At 47.3% G+C, this 17,500-nt stretch overlaps 1 pseudogene across 1 annotated transcript in view; it reads left to right on the top strand.

Moving 5' to 3' along the window:
• LOC123728294 (thymidine phosphorylase-like) overlaps positions 1–1,514 on the top strand; it is a 4,774-nt pseudogene extending 3,260 nt beyond the window's left edge. Inside the window, exons 9-11 of the transcript XR_006760208.1 lie at positions 221–448; positions 632–772; positions 907–1,514. The product of XR_006760208.1 is annotated as a thymidine phosphorylase-like (transcript). The remainder of the gene's footprint in view (positions 1–220; positions 449–631; positions 773–906) is intronic.
• Positions 1,515–17,500: the final 15,986 nt, after the last annotated feature.

Genomic DNA, 17,500 nt, shown 5'->3' with positions numbered 1-17,500 from the left:
GAATTGGTTCCTTTGGACCAAAACCAAGCAGACAAAGACCTAGTTAGAATGTCAGTGCTGCTCGGGCTTAGCTACAGTCTAGACACAGAAGCTGTGGAAGTTCCAAGTCGTTCTGAAGTCATTACCTTCAAATTCAAGTCAATCTTTTGTGTGTGTGTGTGTGTGTGTGTGTGTGTGTGTGTGTGTGTGTGTGTGTGTGTGTGTGTGTGTGTGTGTGTAGGTGGGCTGCTGTTGTGGATGGTTGGCCGTGCAGGGAGCCTGGAGGAGGGTAAAAAGGTGATCTCTACAACCCTGCAGAATGGTGCAGCCCTGGAAAAGTTCCAGAACATGATGATTGGTCAGGGAGTAACCAGTCAGATCGCTGCATCCCTCTGTTCAACCAACACAGACTACTACAGCATCCTGAGACGGGCACACTACCAGACAGAACTGGAGACACAGGGCCACGGTAACACACACACACACCACACACACACACACACACACACACACACACACACACACACACACACACACACACACACACACACACACACACACACACACACACACACACACACACACACACGAACAGATACTCAAATGCACACACACGTATACACTGCATGACTTTGTCTTTTGGTGTCTGCAGGGACAGTGCTGGATATAGACGGCATGGTCATTGCTCAGGTGCTGCACAGGTTGGGGGCGGGACGTTCGAAGGCCGGAGACCCTGTCAATCACAGCGTGGGGGCTGAGCTTCTGGTGTCTTTGGGACAGAAGGTGGAGAAAGGTGAGAACTCTGACCATGTGTGTGTGTGTGTGTGTGTGTGTGTGTGTGTGTGTGTGTGTGTGTGTGTGTGTGTGTGTGTGTGTGTGTTAGTCAGAGTCACCCTGATCTGACTGACCTTTGCCCTCTGACCCCAGGGCAGCCATGGCTGCGTGTCCACTACGAGACTCCGGCGCTGAGCGCAGAGCAGAGACTCAGTCTCCAAGGGGCGCTGACACTGGGGCCCGCCGACCAGCTACTGACACAGCCACTAGTGGCAGAAATCATACTGCCATAGTGACACAAATCCACTCTATGTTAAAGCTTGACTGGGAGATGACAGGCCTTTGGGAATCTCAGTGTTTTATTTTTAAAGGATGTATAGTTCAGAACTAAAGGCCTGTGTCTCCTGCTCTTTACTCTCAAAGTCCTCTCTGAACCACCCATATAAAGTCACAAGATTCTGTGGAGACTGAATAGATGTTAACCGTTTCCAGGAACTGTGTGAGGGCAATTTCTGTTAAACCTTACTAATGCTTGTGTACTAAAATATCCTTCTTGAAGCCTAGGCATTGAGCTTGAGATGGTTAAAGAAACTAACTCATATAAAAGTGTGTGTGTGCACATTAATAGAGGCCTGTTGTAACTGTTCTGGGTGTGTAGCATGACCCCAGGATGTCTGGGAGCTCAGCCAATACTTGACAGAAACTGACTGGTTCCTCTTAAGTTAACGGGAGACAGAGTAAAGGTTATTCCTGCCCACCAATGATTGAGCTATTGTTCTGTCTGGAGCCTGTTTCTGGGCAAAAGATTCATGTTTTGTCTGTGTGTGTGTGACCAGTACGACCATACATCATCTGGGCCGACAGTCAAAGGCGCTTGCTTGCCCAACTTGGGGGAACCGTTGAGCAACTCAAATCAAATCAAAGTTTATTTGTCACGTGAAATGCTTAATTACAGGCTCTAACCAATAGTGCAAAAAAGGTATTAGGTGAACAATAGGTAAGTATAGAAATTAAAACAACAGTAAAAAGACAGTGAAATATAACAGTAGCGAGGCTATATAGAGTAGCGAGGCTACATACAGACACCGGTTAGTCAGGCTGATTGAGGTAGTATGTACATGTAGATATGGTTAAAGTGACTATGCATATATGATGAACAGAGAGTAGCAGTAGCGTAAAAGAGTGGTTGGTGGGTGGCGGGACACAATTCAGATAGCCCGGTTAGCCAATGTGCGGGAGCACTGGTTGGTCGGGCCATTTGAGGTAGTATGTACATGAATGTATAGTTAAAGTGACTATGCATATATGATAAACAGAGAGTAGCAGCAGCGTAAATGAGGGGTTGGGGGAGTGGGCACACAGTGCAAATAGTCCGGGTAGCCATTTGACTACCTGTTCAGGAGTCTTATGGCTTGGGGGTAAACACTGTTGAGAAACCTTTTGTCCTAGACTTGGCACTCCGCTACCGCTTGCCATGCGATAGTAGAGAGAACAGTCTATTACTGGGGTGGCTGGGGTCTTTGACAATTTTTAGGGTCGTCCTCTGACACCGCCTAGTGTAGAGGTCCTGGATGGCAGGCAGCTTAGCCCCAGTAATGTACTGGGCCGTACGCATTACTCTCTGTAGTGACTTGCAGTCGGAGGCCGAGCAGTTGCCATACCAGGCAGTGATGCAACCAGTCAGGATGGTGCCGCTGTAGAACCTTTTGAGGATTTCAGGACCTATGCCAAATCTTTTTAGTTTCCTGCGGGAGAATAGGCTTTGTCGTGCCCTTCACGACTGTTTTGGTATGTTTGGACCATTCTAGTTTGTTGGTGATGTGGACACCAAGGAACTTGAAGCTCTCAACCTGCTCCACTACAGCCCCGTCGATGAGAATGGGAGCGTGCTCGGCCCTCCTTTTCCTGTAGTGCACAATCATCTCCTTAGTCTTGGTTACGTTGAGGGATAGGTTGTTATTCTGGCACCACCCGGTCAGGTCTCTGACCTCCTCCCTATAAGCTGTCTCGTCGTTGTCGGTGGTCAGGCCTACCACTGTTGCGTCGTCTGCAAACTTAATGATGGTGTTGGAGTCGTGCCTGGCCATGCAGTCGTGGGTGAACAGGGAGTACAGGAGGGGACTGAGCATGCACCCCTGGGGGGCTCCAGTGTTGAGGATCAGCGTGGCAGATGTGTTGCTACCTACCCTCACCACCTGGGGACGGCCCATCAGGAAGTCCAGGATCCAGTTGCAGAGGGAGGTGTTTAGTCCCAGGATCCTTAGCTTAGTGATGAGCTTTGAGGGTACTATGGTGTTGAACGCTGAGCTGTATGAATAGCAATGAATAGCATTCTCACATAGGTGTTCCTTTTATCCAGGTGGGAAAGGGCTGTGTGGAGTGCAATAGAGATTGCATCATCTGTGGGTCTGTTTGGGCGGTATGCAAATTGGAGTGGGTCTAGGGTTCCTGGGATAATGGTGTTGATGTGAGCCATTACCAGCCTTTCAAAGCATTTCATGGCCACGAACGTGAGTTCTACGGGTCTGTAGTCATTTAGGCAGGTTGCCTTCGTGTTCTTGGGCACAGGGACTATGGTGGTCTGCTTGAAACATGTTGGTATTACAGTCTTAATCAGGGACATGTTGAAAATGTCAGTGAAGACACCTGCCAGTTGGTCAGCACATGCCCGGAGCACACGTCCTAGTAATCCATCTGGCCCCACAGGCTTGTGAATGTTGACCTGTTTAAAGGTCTTACTCACGTCGGCTACGGAGAGCGTGATCACACAGTCATCCGGAACTGCTGATGCTCTCATGCATGCCTCAGTGTTGCTTGCCTCGAAGCGAGCATAGAAGTGATTTAGCTGGTCTGGTTGGCTCGTGTCACTGGGCAGCTCGCGGCTGTGCTTCCCTTTGTAGTCTGTAATAGTTTGCAAGCCCTGCCACATAAGATCAGCGTCGGAGCCGGTGTAGTATGATTCAATCTTAGCCTTGTATTGATGCTTTGCCTGTTTGATGGTTTGTCGCAGGGCATAGCAGGATTTCTTATAAGCTTCCGAGTTAGAGTCCCGCACCTTGAAAGCGGCAGCTCTACCCTTTAGCTCAGTGTGAATATTGCCTGTAATCCATGGCTTCTGGTTGGGGTATGTACGTACAGTCACTGTGGGGACAACGTCCTCGGTGCACTTATTGATAAAGCCAGTGACTGATGTGGTGTACTCCCCAATGCCATCGGAAGAATCCCGGAACATGTTCCAGTCTGTGATTGCAAAACAGTCCTGTAGTTTAGCATCTGCTTCATCTGACCACTTTTTTATAGACCGAGTCACTGCTGCTTCCTGCTTTAATTTTTGCTTGTTAGCAGGAATCAGGAGTTGTGGTCGGAAGTATGTCAGGCGTGACTTCCTGACTGTTATCCAGAAACACACACAGTAAGCCAAGACAAATGCTGATTGACAGCTGACTGTGTTATATCAGTTTCACTGACAGTTTCATTAGTGTGTGTAGGGATTTTCCTTTTTGGTTTGTCTCAGCATGAACTCAACAGATTCTTCCAAAACAAAAACGATACTGCTTTCCACGATGCTTCTAAATATGAATACACATGTCCACACATCTCTATTATAATACAAATAAAAGAACAAAATGTTTGGCCCGTATGGCCCTAACAACCTGGTAACTTTAATATTATGCAAACATTTGGTGGCACAGAAAGAAAGGAAACATTACATAAAGAAAGGAGATATTACTGCACTGTTGGAGCTAGGAACACAAGCATTTCACTACTCACTCACATATCTGCTAAATATGTGTATGTGACAAATACAATTTAGTTTGATTTGATTTGTAAAGGATATCATAAAGGCCCAATGTAGGCTGCATCTAAATCAATATAAAAATATTTTGCAAATGTATTGAAAGTTAAATACAGAAATCAAATTTACATAAGTATTCACACCCCTATACTTTGTAGAAGCACCTTTGGCAGCGATTACAGATTTGCGTCATCTTGGGTTTGTCTGTATCAGCTTTACACATCTGGATTTGGGGTTTTCTCCCATTCTTCCTTTTCTCAAGCTCTGTTCTGTTCTCAAGCTCTGTTAAATTAGATGGGGAGCGGTGAAAAACAGCAGTCTTCAAGTCCTTCAATCCACAGATTTCCAATGGGTTCAAGTCTAGGCTTTGGCTGGGCCACTCAAGGACTTTCACATTCTTGTTCTGAAGTCATTCCAGCATTGTTTTGGCTGTAAGCTTAGGGTCATTGTCCTGTTGGAAAGTAAATCTTTGCCTCAGTCTAAAGTTGTTTGCACTCTAAAGCAGGTCATCATCAAGGATTTGCCTGTATTTGGATCCATTCATTGTTCCCTCTATCCTTGCCAGTCTCCCAGTCCATACAGCTGAATAGCATCCCCATAGCATGATGCTGCCACCAGGCTTCACTGTAGGGATGGTGTTTGACGGGTGATGAGCTGTGCCTGGTTTTCTCAACTTGGTCTCAGAGCATTTCGTATTATTTTGTGTGTATATAAAACCGAAACACTCCATTTACTATGATATGTAACATTTCGTATGGTATCTTAATTTGTGGATGTCCATTATCCATTTTTAATGATATGTTATGAATAACAATTCACACGATATGTTGCGAATTTGTTAAGCGTATCATATGTCACAAATTACAATTTGTTGTTGCTAACAGCTAGGTGGCTAATGCTAACTAGCTCTAGGGGTTAAGGTTAGTGGAAGGGTTAGCTAAAAGGATTAGGGGAAGGGTTAGCTAACTTGATAAGTAGTTGCAACGTAACTAAAAAGTAGTTACAATGTTGCTAATTAGCTAAAAGTTGCTAAAGTGTTCCGTGATGAGATTCAAACACACAACCTTGGGGTTGCTAGACATTTGTGTTATACGTCCACTCATCCACCCCGACCAACCACCCTACTTTTGTTTTTGCCTTAAGTAACCTGTTTTATGTAACCATTATGGAGGAAATTATTGAATTACCTACTATGTTGTTTAATTGAACATACTATGCTGTTTTTACTTGGAGAATTATCCATTGTTATATTTTAGTATAGGCTTGTCTTGTGTGACTTAGTCATGGGTCTGGGCATACAGATAAGAGCCTTTTGGTTTCGACTGTAGTATGTGACATCCTGTTTTAACAATCTACAGGAACTTAGATGTGTGGAAACTGTAAGGGAAATATTATGTATTTACCTGCTTTGTTGAATATTGATCGTTGAATTATATGCTTAACCTCTCTGGGCTAGGCGGGACGTAATCGTCCCACCTACACAACAGGCAGTGTAATCCCGTGGCGCGATTTTCAAATACCTTAGAAATGCTATTACTTCAATTTCTCAAACATGACTGTTTTACACCATTTTAAAGACAAGACTCTCGTTAATCTAACCACACTGTCCGATTTCAAAAAGGCTTTACAACGAAAGCAAAACATTAGATTATGTCAGCAGAGTACCCAGCCAGAAATAATCAGACACCCATTTTTCAAGCTAGCATATAATGTCACAAAAACCCAGAAGACAGCTAAATGCAGCACTAACCTTTGATGATCTTCATCAGATGACACACCTAGGACATTATGTTATACAATACATGCATGTTTTGTTCAATCAAGTTCATATTTATATAAAAAAACAGCTTTTTACATTAGCATGTGACGTTCAGAACTAGCATACCCCCCGCAAACCTCCGGTGAATTTACTAAATTAGTCACGATAAACATTCACAAAAAACATAATTATTTTAAGAATTATAGATACAGAACTCCTTTGTGCAATCGAGGTGTCCGATTTTAAAATAGCTTTTCGGTGAAAGCACATTTTGCAATATTCTCAGTAGATAGCCCAGCCATCACGGCTAGCTATTTAGACACCCACCAAGTTTAGCCCTGACCAAAGTCAGATTTATTATTACAAAAGTTTGATTACCTTTGATGTTCTTCGTCAGAATGCACTCCCAGGACTGCTACTTCAATAACAAATGTTGGTTTGGTCCAAAATAATCCATCGTTATATCCAAATAGCGGCGTTTTGTTCGTGCGTTCAAGACACTATCCGAAGTGTAAATAAGGGTCACGAGCATGGCGCAATTCGTGACAAAAAATTCTAAATATTCCATTACCGTACTTCGAAGCATGTCAACCGCTGTTTAAAATCCATTTTTATGCCATTTTTCTCGTAAAAAAGCGATAATATTCCGACCGGGAATCTGCGTTTAGGTAAACAGAGGAAAGAAAACAAAGCATATAGTCAAGGACATGGTGTGAGCCGAGATAGAGAGAGCCTGAGAAATAGAACAAACCCCTATTTGTTTCTAATGATCTTTGCTTCTGAGAAACTAACCCAAGGTACGGGGAAACAACACCGGTGAACATAACCACAAGATGAACCCAAGGTAGCTTATGATGCCCCGATCTGCATGGGAGGGGTGGAACCAGCCATGACTAAGCATTTTTAGGTCTGCTATATAGGACCTCTGTTTTTTCTGTATCGTTGAGCTCTCGGCCTTACACTCAAGAGTGTGGGGTCGAACCAGCTTCATTATTGCAATTCTTATTAAATAAAGATGATCGTTTGAAGAAATGACAAAGTCTCTCTCACTTGGTTAGAATGTCCTGCTAAACATTCAGGTAACACACAGACACACACACACTGCCACATGAACACAGACACACACATATTATTCAGTTGTTCACATTTGTCTTGATCGACAGGTTTTCCAGTTTGTTGTTGTTGTTGATGTTAAACTTGTCCTCCACTTTATATTGGCTGAGTATCTGTACCAGACTGTTGGTCAGAAAGCCAAGCTGAGAAATGGTAGTCAACTGATTCGCTCTGAGGACCATTGTGAACCAAACCCTGACTTCCTTGATGACCCTGACTACCCTGACCAAAACCATGCTTATCCTGAACCAAACCAGGCCTATGCACATACAAACCTTGCCTACCCTGAAGAAATCCTTGCCTACTCTGATGACCAACACCAGGCTAACTTCGGACCAAACCATTCCTACCACCACTAACCAGGACCAGAGTGTTGCTGTATGACTGAAGACACTTTGGGCGCTAACATTGAATTGCTCAGTGGAGTTTGGTGGGAGGAGCAATAGGAGGATGGGCTCATTGTTATGGCTGGAATGGAATATTTGGAACGGAGTCAAACGTGGTTTCCATATGTTTGATACCATTCCATGAATTCCATTCCAGCCATTACAATGAGCCCGTCCTCCTGTAGCTCCTCCCACCAGTCGCCACTGGAATTGCTCTAACTCTAAATGCTCAGTTCAGTGCTTTCAGAGGAAGACAGGTATAGACCTGGGTCAGATGTAAGGATCAGGGAGGTGTCATGATATGGCCCACTTTGGGTATAGTTAGTACCATCCCCCTCTTTCTCCCTCTCTCTCCCTCCTACACCCAGGTTCTGTTATCTCAGGTCGTAAATTCCTGGAGGAGACTCTCCTCCTGGACATGCAGAAAGAGACACATTTACAGAGAACAAAGGAACTTCTTCTACATCACAGAACTTGAGAACTGAACAATATCCATGTTTTGGAGAATGTGTAAACGGTCGGTGGAGTAGCCAGTTACGACCGGTCCGTTTTGTTTCATGTTTGTGACCTTATGAAAGACAATACAGCCACATTACCATAAGTTTGTTTTACAGGAGCCTCCGTTATGAGGTTTACGTCTAATTATTGTATAAAACGAATGAGTAAAGATGAAACTATTTGTGAAATTATATAAGGTGATGTTGAACCATTAATGTGAGAGAATTGTATATCCTTCAAAGTCATTGGCCTGCCCCCGTGAGCACAGACATGATCTGGCTCATGGGACAGCCCTTTTCTACTGTTACGAATAAAACCCCCACCTGAAGAATCACAGTTCAGACCATGCATACCTCGGTCAGCTGAGGGAGCGAAGGTTGAGCAGAGACCACAGAAACCTCAGTATAAGCTAAGGTTGTAATGGTTGTTGAAACTCTGAGACTATTGATCCCGACAGAATAAGAGCAAATCTTCGATACTAATTACTAGTCTGCAGCTAGTGTCACGTCCTGACCAGTAAAAGGGGTTATTTGTTATTGTAGTTTGGTCAGGACGTGGCAGGGCTGTGTTTGTTTTGTGTTGTTGGGTATTTCTATGTCTAGTTTATTGTTTTGACCTTCAATTGGAGGCAGCTGTTCCTCGTTGACTCTAATTGAAGGTCCTATTTAGTAGGGGTGTTTTTTCTATGGGTTTTGTGGGTAGTTGTTTCTTGTTTAGCTGTGTACCTGACAAGACTGTTTTCGTCGTTCTTTTTGTTCTTTTTGTTCAGTGTTCATTTATTTAAAAAAAGAAGATAATGAGCATTCACGTACCCGCTGCATTTTGGTCCAATCACTACGACGGCCGTGACAGAACTGCCCACCACAAACGGACCAAGCAGCGAAGGAAGGAGCAGCACCTGGAGAGCAGCTATCTGGAATCGTGGACATGGGAGCAAATTCTGGACGGGGCTGGACCATGGAACCAGGTTGGGGAATACGCTCGCCCTAAGGAGGAGCTGGAGGCAGCCAAGGTGGAGCGGCGCCGTTATGAGGCCTTATACGCGCCGATTGGACAGTATGAGAGGCAGCCCCAAAAAAAAATTTGGGGGGGGGCACACGGGGAGTGTGGCTAGATCAGGCAAGAGCCCTAAGCCAACTCCCCGTGCTTATTATGGGGAGTGTTTGGCAGTGAGAGCGCCGGTCTATGCGGAAGTGCGAAAAATCTTGCCCATGCGCACGCACAGTCCGGTGTGTGCGATCCCAGCCTCCCGTAAGTGCCGTGCTAGAGTGGGCATCCAGCCTGGGAGAAGTGCGCCGGCACAATACATCTGGCCACCAGCGCGTCTCCTGGGCCCAGTCTACCCTGCGCCTGCTCTACGCACGGCAGCCATCAGGCCTCTGCACAGTCCAGTTCGCCCTGTGCCAGCACTCCACCCGTGCAGGGCTACTGTGACTACCCAGCCAGGACGGGTGGTGCAGGCTGTGCGCTCCAGACCTCCAGTGCTGGTTCATGGCCCGGTGTATCCAGTTCCTGCTCCTCGTACTGGCCTCAAGGTGCGTGTCTCTAGTCTGGCATCTCCAAAGCCAGCACCACGCACCAGGCCTCCAGTGCGTCAGCCCAGTCCAGTACGTCCTGTTCCCGCTCTTTGCACTAGCCTTGGGGTGCGTGTCCCCAGCCTGGTACCTCCAGTACCAGCCCCACGCACCAGGCCTCCAGTGTGTCAGCCCAGTCCAGTACGTCCTGTTCCTGCTCCTCGCACTAGCCCTGTGGTGCGTGTAAATAGTCTGGCGTCTCCAAAGCCAGCCCCATGTATCAGGCTTTCAGTGCGCAGTCCCCGTCCAGAGCTTCCGACGACAGTACCCCGTCCAGAGCTTCCAACGACAGTACCCCGTCCAGAGCTTCCGGCGACAGTACCCCGTCCAGAGCTTCCGGCGACAGTTCCCCGTCCAGAGCTTCCGGCGACAGTTCCCCGTCCAGAGCTTCCGGCGACAGTTCCCCGTCCAGAGCTTCCGGCGACAGTTCCCCGTCCAGAGCTTCCGGCGACAGTTCCCCGTCCAGAGCTTCCGGCGACAGTTCCCCGTCCAGAGCTTCCGGCGACAGTGCCCCGTCCAAAGCTTCCGGCAACAGTGCCCCGTCTAGCGATGGCCCACAGTTCGGAGCCTGCAGAGACGGCCCACAGTCCAGAGCCAGCAGAGACGGCCCACAGTCCGGAGCCAGCAGAGACGGCCCACAGTCCGGAGCCAGCAGAGACGGCCCACAGTCCGGAGCCAGCAGAGATGGCCCACAGTCCGGAGCCGACAGAGACGGCCCACAGTCCGGAACCGACAGAGACGGCCCACAGTCCGGAACCGACAGAGACGGCCCACAGTCCGGAACCGACAGAGACGGCCTACAGTCCAGAACCTACAGAGTCACCCTACAGTCCGGAACCGGGCGCAGCCAGAGTCGCCCTCCAGTCCGGAGCTCCCAGAGTCGCCCTCCAGTCCGGAGCTCCCAGAGTCGCCCTCCAGTCCGGAGCTCCCAGAGTCGCCCTCCAGTCCGAAGTCTACAGCAACGCGCATCAGTCCGAGGTCTCCAGCGACGCGCATCAGCCCGAGGTCTTCAACGATGCGCCTTAGTCCAGAGACTTCGGGAGGGGTAAAATATAATAAATAGTTAGCGGGGGTGGACAGGTTAGGTTGGGGAGTAAGGCCAGAGCCTGAGCCACCTCCATAGTAGGAGGTTGGGGAGGGGGTGTAGCACAAGAACCGTCGGTGATGGTGGCCACCCTCCGGGATTATTTTTGTTTTGGGTTTATTTTTGTGTTTTTGTTTAAGGTGCATCCGGGGACTGCACCTTGGGGGGGGGGGGTACTGTCACGTCCTGACTAGTATAAGGGGTTATTTGTTATTGTAGTTTGGTCAGGACGTGTCAGGGGTGTGTTTGTTTTGTGTTGTCTGGGTTTTTGGGTAGTGTTCTATGTTTTGTATTTCTATGTTCTATTTTCTAGTTTTTCTATTTCTATGTCTAGTTTATTGTTTTGACCTTCAATTGGAGGCAGCTGTTCCTCGTTGCCTCTAATTGAAGGTCCTATTTAGTTGGGGTGTTTTTTCTATGGGTTTTGTGGGTAGTTGTTTCTTGTTTAGCTGTGTGCCTGACAAGACTGTTTTCGGTCGTTCTTTTTGTTCAGTGTTCATTTATTTTAAATAAAGAAGATAATGAGCATTCACGTACCCGCTGCATTTTGGTCCAATCACTACGACGGCCGTGACAGCTAGAAATTATGTCGACCTGGAATGTGAAGACCAACAACCGCCGAAACATCTATTCTATAAGAACATTTTTGAAGGGTACTCTCAAGTATCCAGAGAGACTTCATGGAAGCAGAGAGACGATCAGATGAACTTTCCAACAGAAAGACGGACGATTCCAACAGAGATCACGATGACACACTGAGCGTAAATATACACTGCTCAAAAAAAATAAAGGGAACACTTAAACAACACAATATAACTCCAAGTCAATCACACTTCTGTGAAATCAAACTGTCCACTTAGGAAGCAACACTGATTAACAATAAATTTCACATGCTGTTGTGCAAATGGAATAGACAACAGGTGGAAATTATAGGCAATTAGCAAGACACCCCAATAAAGGAGTGGTTCTGCAGTGGTGACCACAGACCACTTCTCAGTTCCTATGGTTCCTGGCTGATGTTTTGGTCACTTTTGAATGCTGGCGGTGCTTTCACTCTAGTGGTAGCATGAGACGGAGTCTACAACCCACACAAGTGGCTCAGGTAGTGCAGCTCATCCAGGATGGCACATCAATGCGAGCTGTGGCAAGAAGGTTTGCTGTGTCTGCCGGCGTAGTGTCCAGAGCATGGAGGCGCTACCAGGAGACAGGTCAGTACATCAGGAGACGTGGAGGAGGCCGTAGGAGGGCAACAACCCAGCAGCAGGACCGCTACCTCCGCCTTTGTGCAAGGAGGAGCAGGAGGAGCACTGCCAGAGCCCTGCAAAATGACCTCCAGCAGGCCACAAATGTGCATGTGTCTGCTCAAACAGTCAGAAACAGACTCCATGAGGGTGGTATGAGGGCCCGATGTCCCCAGGTGGGGGTTGTGCTTACAGCCCTACACCGTGAAGGACGTTTGGCATTTGCCAGAGAAATCCAAGATTGTCAAATTCGCCACTGGCGCCCTGTGCTCTTCACAGATGAAAGCAGGTTCACACTGAGCACGTGACAGATGTGACAGAGTCTGGAGACGCCCGTGGAGAACGTTCTGCTGCCTGCAACATCCTCCAGCATGACCGTTTTGGTGGTGGGTCAGTCATGGTGTGGGGTGGCATTTCTTTGGGGGGCCGCACAGCCCTCCATGTGCTCGCCAGAGGTAGCCTGACTGCCATTAGGTTCCGAGATGAGATCCTCAGACCCCTTGTGATACCATATGCTGGTGCGGTTGGCCCTGGGTTCCTCCTAATGCAAGACAATGCTAGACCTCATGTGGCTGGAGTGTGTCAGCAGTTCCTGCAAGAGGAAGGCATTGATGCTATGGACTGGCCCGCCCGTTCCCCAGACCTGAATCCAATTGAGCACATCTGGGACATCATGTCTCGCTCCATCCACCAACGCCACGTTGCACCACAGACTGTCCAGGAGTTGACGGAGGCTTTAGTCCAGGTGTGGGAGGAGATCCCTCAGGAGACCATCCGCCACCTCATCAGGAGCATGCCCAGGCGTTGTAGGGAGGTCATACAGGCACGTGGAGGCCACACACACTACTGAGCCTCATTTTGACTTGTTTTAAGGACATTACATCAAAGTTGGATCAGACTGTAGTGTGGTTTTCCACTTTAATTTTGAGTGTGACTCCAAATCCAGACCTCCATGGGTTGATAAATTGGATTTCCATAGATTATTTTTGTGTGATTTTGTTGTCAGCACATTCAACTATGTAAAGAAAAAAGTATTTAATAAGATTATTTCATTCATTCAGATCTAGGATGTGTTATTTTAGTGTTCCCTTTATTTTTTTGAGCAGTATATATTGATTGCAATTATTCCCGAATGAGTGAGCATTCATGTGCAAAGGCTTAGCATTTATATCAGTATAATTATCAACTGTGTAGTGACTTGTCTTTCCCGCCCTCCTCAGTCCACACCCACTTCCCTTTGTCCACCAAGCCGTCATATCGGCTTAGCCCACTAGGGAACCTCCCCTATCATTTCCTTGTAACCATATCTACTGTTTGTTTGTTCATGAATTTCTGTGATTATTTAGTTACTTAGTAAATAAATGATTAAGACAATTGATGTATGGATGATTCATAGTAAAGGCTGGGTTTGTGCAGATAACCAACGATTTACGACGTTCGGAATGAGACTACCGTAAAGGTAAAGAATAATTCATTAATTTGAAGACTAATTAATCAGATATTAAAATATCTGAAGAGTTATAATAGGAAAATTATAACTTTGTAATCTGAAGTTTTTCCTTGGTGCCCCGACTTCCTAGTTAATTACATTTAAATGATTAGTTTAATCAGGTAATAATAATTACAAAGAATTGATTTGATAAAATAACAGTCTTCAATTCTATGATGCCATAGACACAACAGAGGATACCAGAAGAGGAAGACAGGTATAGACCAGGGTCAGATGTAAGGATCAGGGAGGGTTCAGGTAGAGGAGGACAGGGATAGAACAGGGTCAGATGTAAGGATCAGGGAGGGTACAGGTAGAGGAAGACAGGTATAGAACAGGGTCAGATGTAAGGATCAGGGAGGGTTCAGGTAGGGGAAGACAGGTATAGACCAGTGTCAGATGTAAGGATCAGGGAGGGTACAGGTAGAGGAAGACAGGTATAGACCAGGGTCAGATGTAAAGATCAGGGAGGGTACAGGAAGAGGAAGACAGGTATAGACCAGGGTGAAATGTAAGGATCAGGGAGGGTTCAGGTAGAGGAAGACAGGTATAGAACAGGGTCAGATGTAAGGATCAGGGAGGGTTCAGGTAGAGGAGGACAGGTATAGACCAGTGTCAGATGTAAGGATCAGGGAGGGTACAGGTAGAGGAAGACATGTATAGACCAGGGTCAGATGTAAGGATCAGGGAGGGAACAGGTAGAGGAAGACAGGTATAGACCAGGGTCAGATGTAAGGATCAGGGAGGGTACAGGAAGAGGAAGACAGGTATAGACCAGGGTCAGATGTAAGGATCAGGGAGGATACAGGAAGAGGAAGACAGGTATAGACCAGGGTCAAATCTAAGGATCAGGGAGGGTACAGGTAGAGTAAGACAGGTATAGAACAGGGTCAGATGTAAGGATCAGGGAGGATACAGGAAGAGGAAGACAGGTATAGAACAGGGTCAGATGTAAGGATCAGGGAGGGTACAGGTAGAGGAAGACAGGTATAGAACAGGGTCAGATGTAAGGATCAGGGAGGGTACAGGTAGAGGAGGACAGGTATAGAACAGGGTCAGATGTAAGGATCAGGGAGGGTACAGGTAGAGGAAGACAGGTATAGACCAGGGTCAGATCTAAGGATCAGGGAGGGTTCAGGTAGAGGAGGACAGGTATAGAACAGGGTCAGATGTAAGGATCAGGGAGGATATAGGTAGAGGAAGACAGGTATAGAACAGGGTCAGATGTAAGGATCAGGGAGGGTTCAGGTAGAGGAGGACAGGTATAGAACAGGGTCAGATGTAAGGATCAGGGAGGGTTCAGGTAGAGGAGGACAGGTATAGACCAGGGTCAGATGTAAAGATCAGGGAGGGTACAGGAAGAGGAAGACAGGTATAGACCAGGGTGAAATGTAAGGATCAGGGAGGGTTCAGGTAGAGGAAGACAGGTATAGAACAGGGTCCGATGTAAGGATCAGGGAGGGTTCAGGTAGAGGAGGACAGGTATAGACCAGTGTCAGATGTAAGGATCAGGGAGGGTACAGGTAGAGGAAGACAGGTATAGACCAGGGTCAGATGTAAGGATCAGGGAGGGTACAGGAAGAGGAAGACAGGTATAGACCAGGGTCAGATGTAAGGACCAGGGAGGGTACAGGAAGAGGAAGACAGGTATAGACCAGGGTCAGATGTAAGGATCAGGGAGGATACAGGAAGAGGAAGACAGGTATAGACCAGGGTCAAATGTAAGGATCAGGGAGGGTTCAGGTAGAGGAGGACAGGTATAGAACAGGGTCAGATGTAAGGATCAGGGAGGGTTCAGGTAGAGGAGGACAGGTATAGACCAGTGTCAGATGTAAGGATCAGGGAGGGTACAGGTAGAGGAGGTCAGGTATAGACCAGGGTCAGATGTAAGGATCAGGGAGGGTACAGGTAGAGTAAGACAGGTATAGAACAGGGTCAGATATAAGGATCAGGGAGGATACAGGAAGAGGAAGACAGGTATAGAACAGGGTCAGATGTAAGGATCAGGGAGGGTACAGGTAGAGGAAGACAGGTATAGAACAGGGTCAGATGTAAGGATCAGGGAGGGTACAGGTAGAGGAAGACAGGTATAGAACAGGGTCAGATGTAAGGATCAGGGAGGGTTCAGGTAGAGGAGGACAGGTATAGAACAGGGTCAGATGTAAGGATCAGGGAGGATACAGGTAGAGGAGGACAGGTATAGAACAGGGTCAGATGTAAGGATCAGGGAGGGTTCAGGTAGAGGAGGACAGGTATAGACCAGGGTCAGATGTAAGGATCAGGGAGGGTACAGGAAGAGGAAGACAGGTATAGACCAGGGTCAGATGTAAGGATCAGGGAGGGTACAGGTAGAGGAAGACAGGTATAGAACAGGGTCAGATGTAAGGATCAGGGAGGATACAGGAAAACAGGTATAGACCAGGGTCAGATGTAAGGATCAGGGAGGGTTCAGGTAGAGGAAGACAGGTATAGAACAGGGTCAGATGTAAGGATCAGGGAGGGTACCGGTAGAGGAAGACAGGTATAGAACAGGGTCAAATGTAAGGATCAGGGAGGGTTCAGGTAGAGGAAGACAGGTATAGAACAGGGTCAGATGTAAGGATCAGGGAGGGTTCAGGTAGAGGAGGACAGGTATAGACCAGGGTCAGATGTAAGGATCAGGGAGGGTACAGGTAGAGGAAGACAGGTATAGAACAGGGTCAGATGTAAGGATCAGGGAGGATACAGGAAAACAGGTATAGACCAGGGTCAGATGTAAGGATCAGGGAGGGTACAGGTAGAGGAGGACAGGTATAGAACAGAGACAGATGTAAGGATCGGGGAGGGTTCAGGTAGAGGAAGACAGGTATAGACCAGGGTCAGATGTAAGGATCAGGGAGGGTACAGGTAGAGGAGGACAGGTATAGAACAGGGACAGATGTAAGGATCAGGGAGGGTTCAGGTAGAGGAGGACAGGTATAGACCAGGGTCAGATGTAAGGATCAGGGAGGGTACAGGTAGAGGAAGACAGGTATAGAACAGGGTCAGATGTAAGGATCAGGGAGGGTACAGGAAAACAGGTATAGACCAGGGACAGATGTAAGGATCAGGGAGGGTTCAGGTAGAGGAAGACAGGTATAGAACAGGGTCAGATGTAAGGATCAGGGAGGGTACCGGTAGAGGAAGACAGGTATAGAACAGGGTCAGATGTAAGGATCAGGGAGGGTTCAGGTAGAGGACGACAGCTATAGAACAGGGTCAGATGTAAGGATCAGGGAGGGTACAGGTAGAGGAGGACAGGTATAGAACAGGGTCAGATGTAAGGATCAGGGAGGGTACAGGTAGAGGAAGACAGGTATAGACCAGGGTCAGATGTAAGGATCAGGGAGGGTTCAGGTAGAGGAGGACAGGTATAGAACAGGGTCAGATGTAAGGATCAGGGAGGATACAGGTAGAGGAGGACAGGTATAGAACAGGGTCAGATGTAAGGATCAGGGAGGGTACAGGTAGAGGAAGACAGGTATAGAACAGGGTCAGATGTAAGGATCAGGGAGGATACAGGAAAACAGGTATAGACCAGGGTCAGATGTAAGGATCAGGGAGGGTACAGGTAGAGGAAGACAGGTATAGACCAGGGTCAGATGTAAGGATCAGGGAGGGTACAGGTAGAGGAGGACAGGTATAGAACAGGGACAGATGTAAGGATCAGGGAGGGTTCAGGTAGAGGAAGACAGGTATAGACCAGGGTCAGATGTAAGGATCAGGGAGGGTCAAGGGTAGAGGAGGACAGGTATAGAACAGGGTCAGATGTAAGGATCAGGGAGGGTT

Source organism: Salmo salar, chromosome ssa17 (genome assembly GCF_905237065.1).
Source record: "Salmo salar chromosome ssa17, Ssal_v3.1, whole genome shotgun sequence".
NCBI lineage: Eukaryota > Metazoa > Chordata > Actinopteri > Salmoniformes > Salmonidae > Salmo > Salmo salar.
Note: the sequence above shows the minus strand (reverse complement) of the source record. Positions and strands in the feature narration are given on the sequence as shown.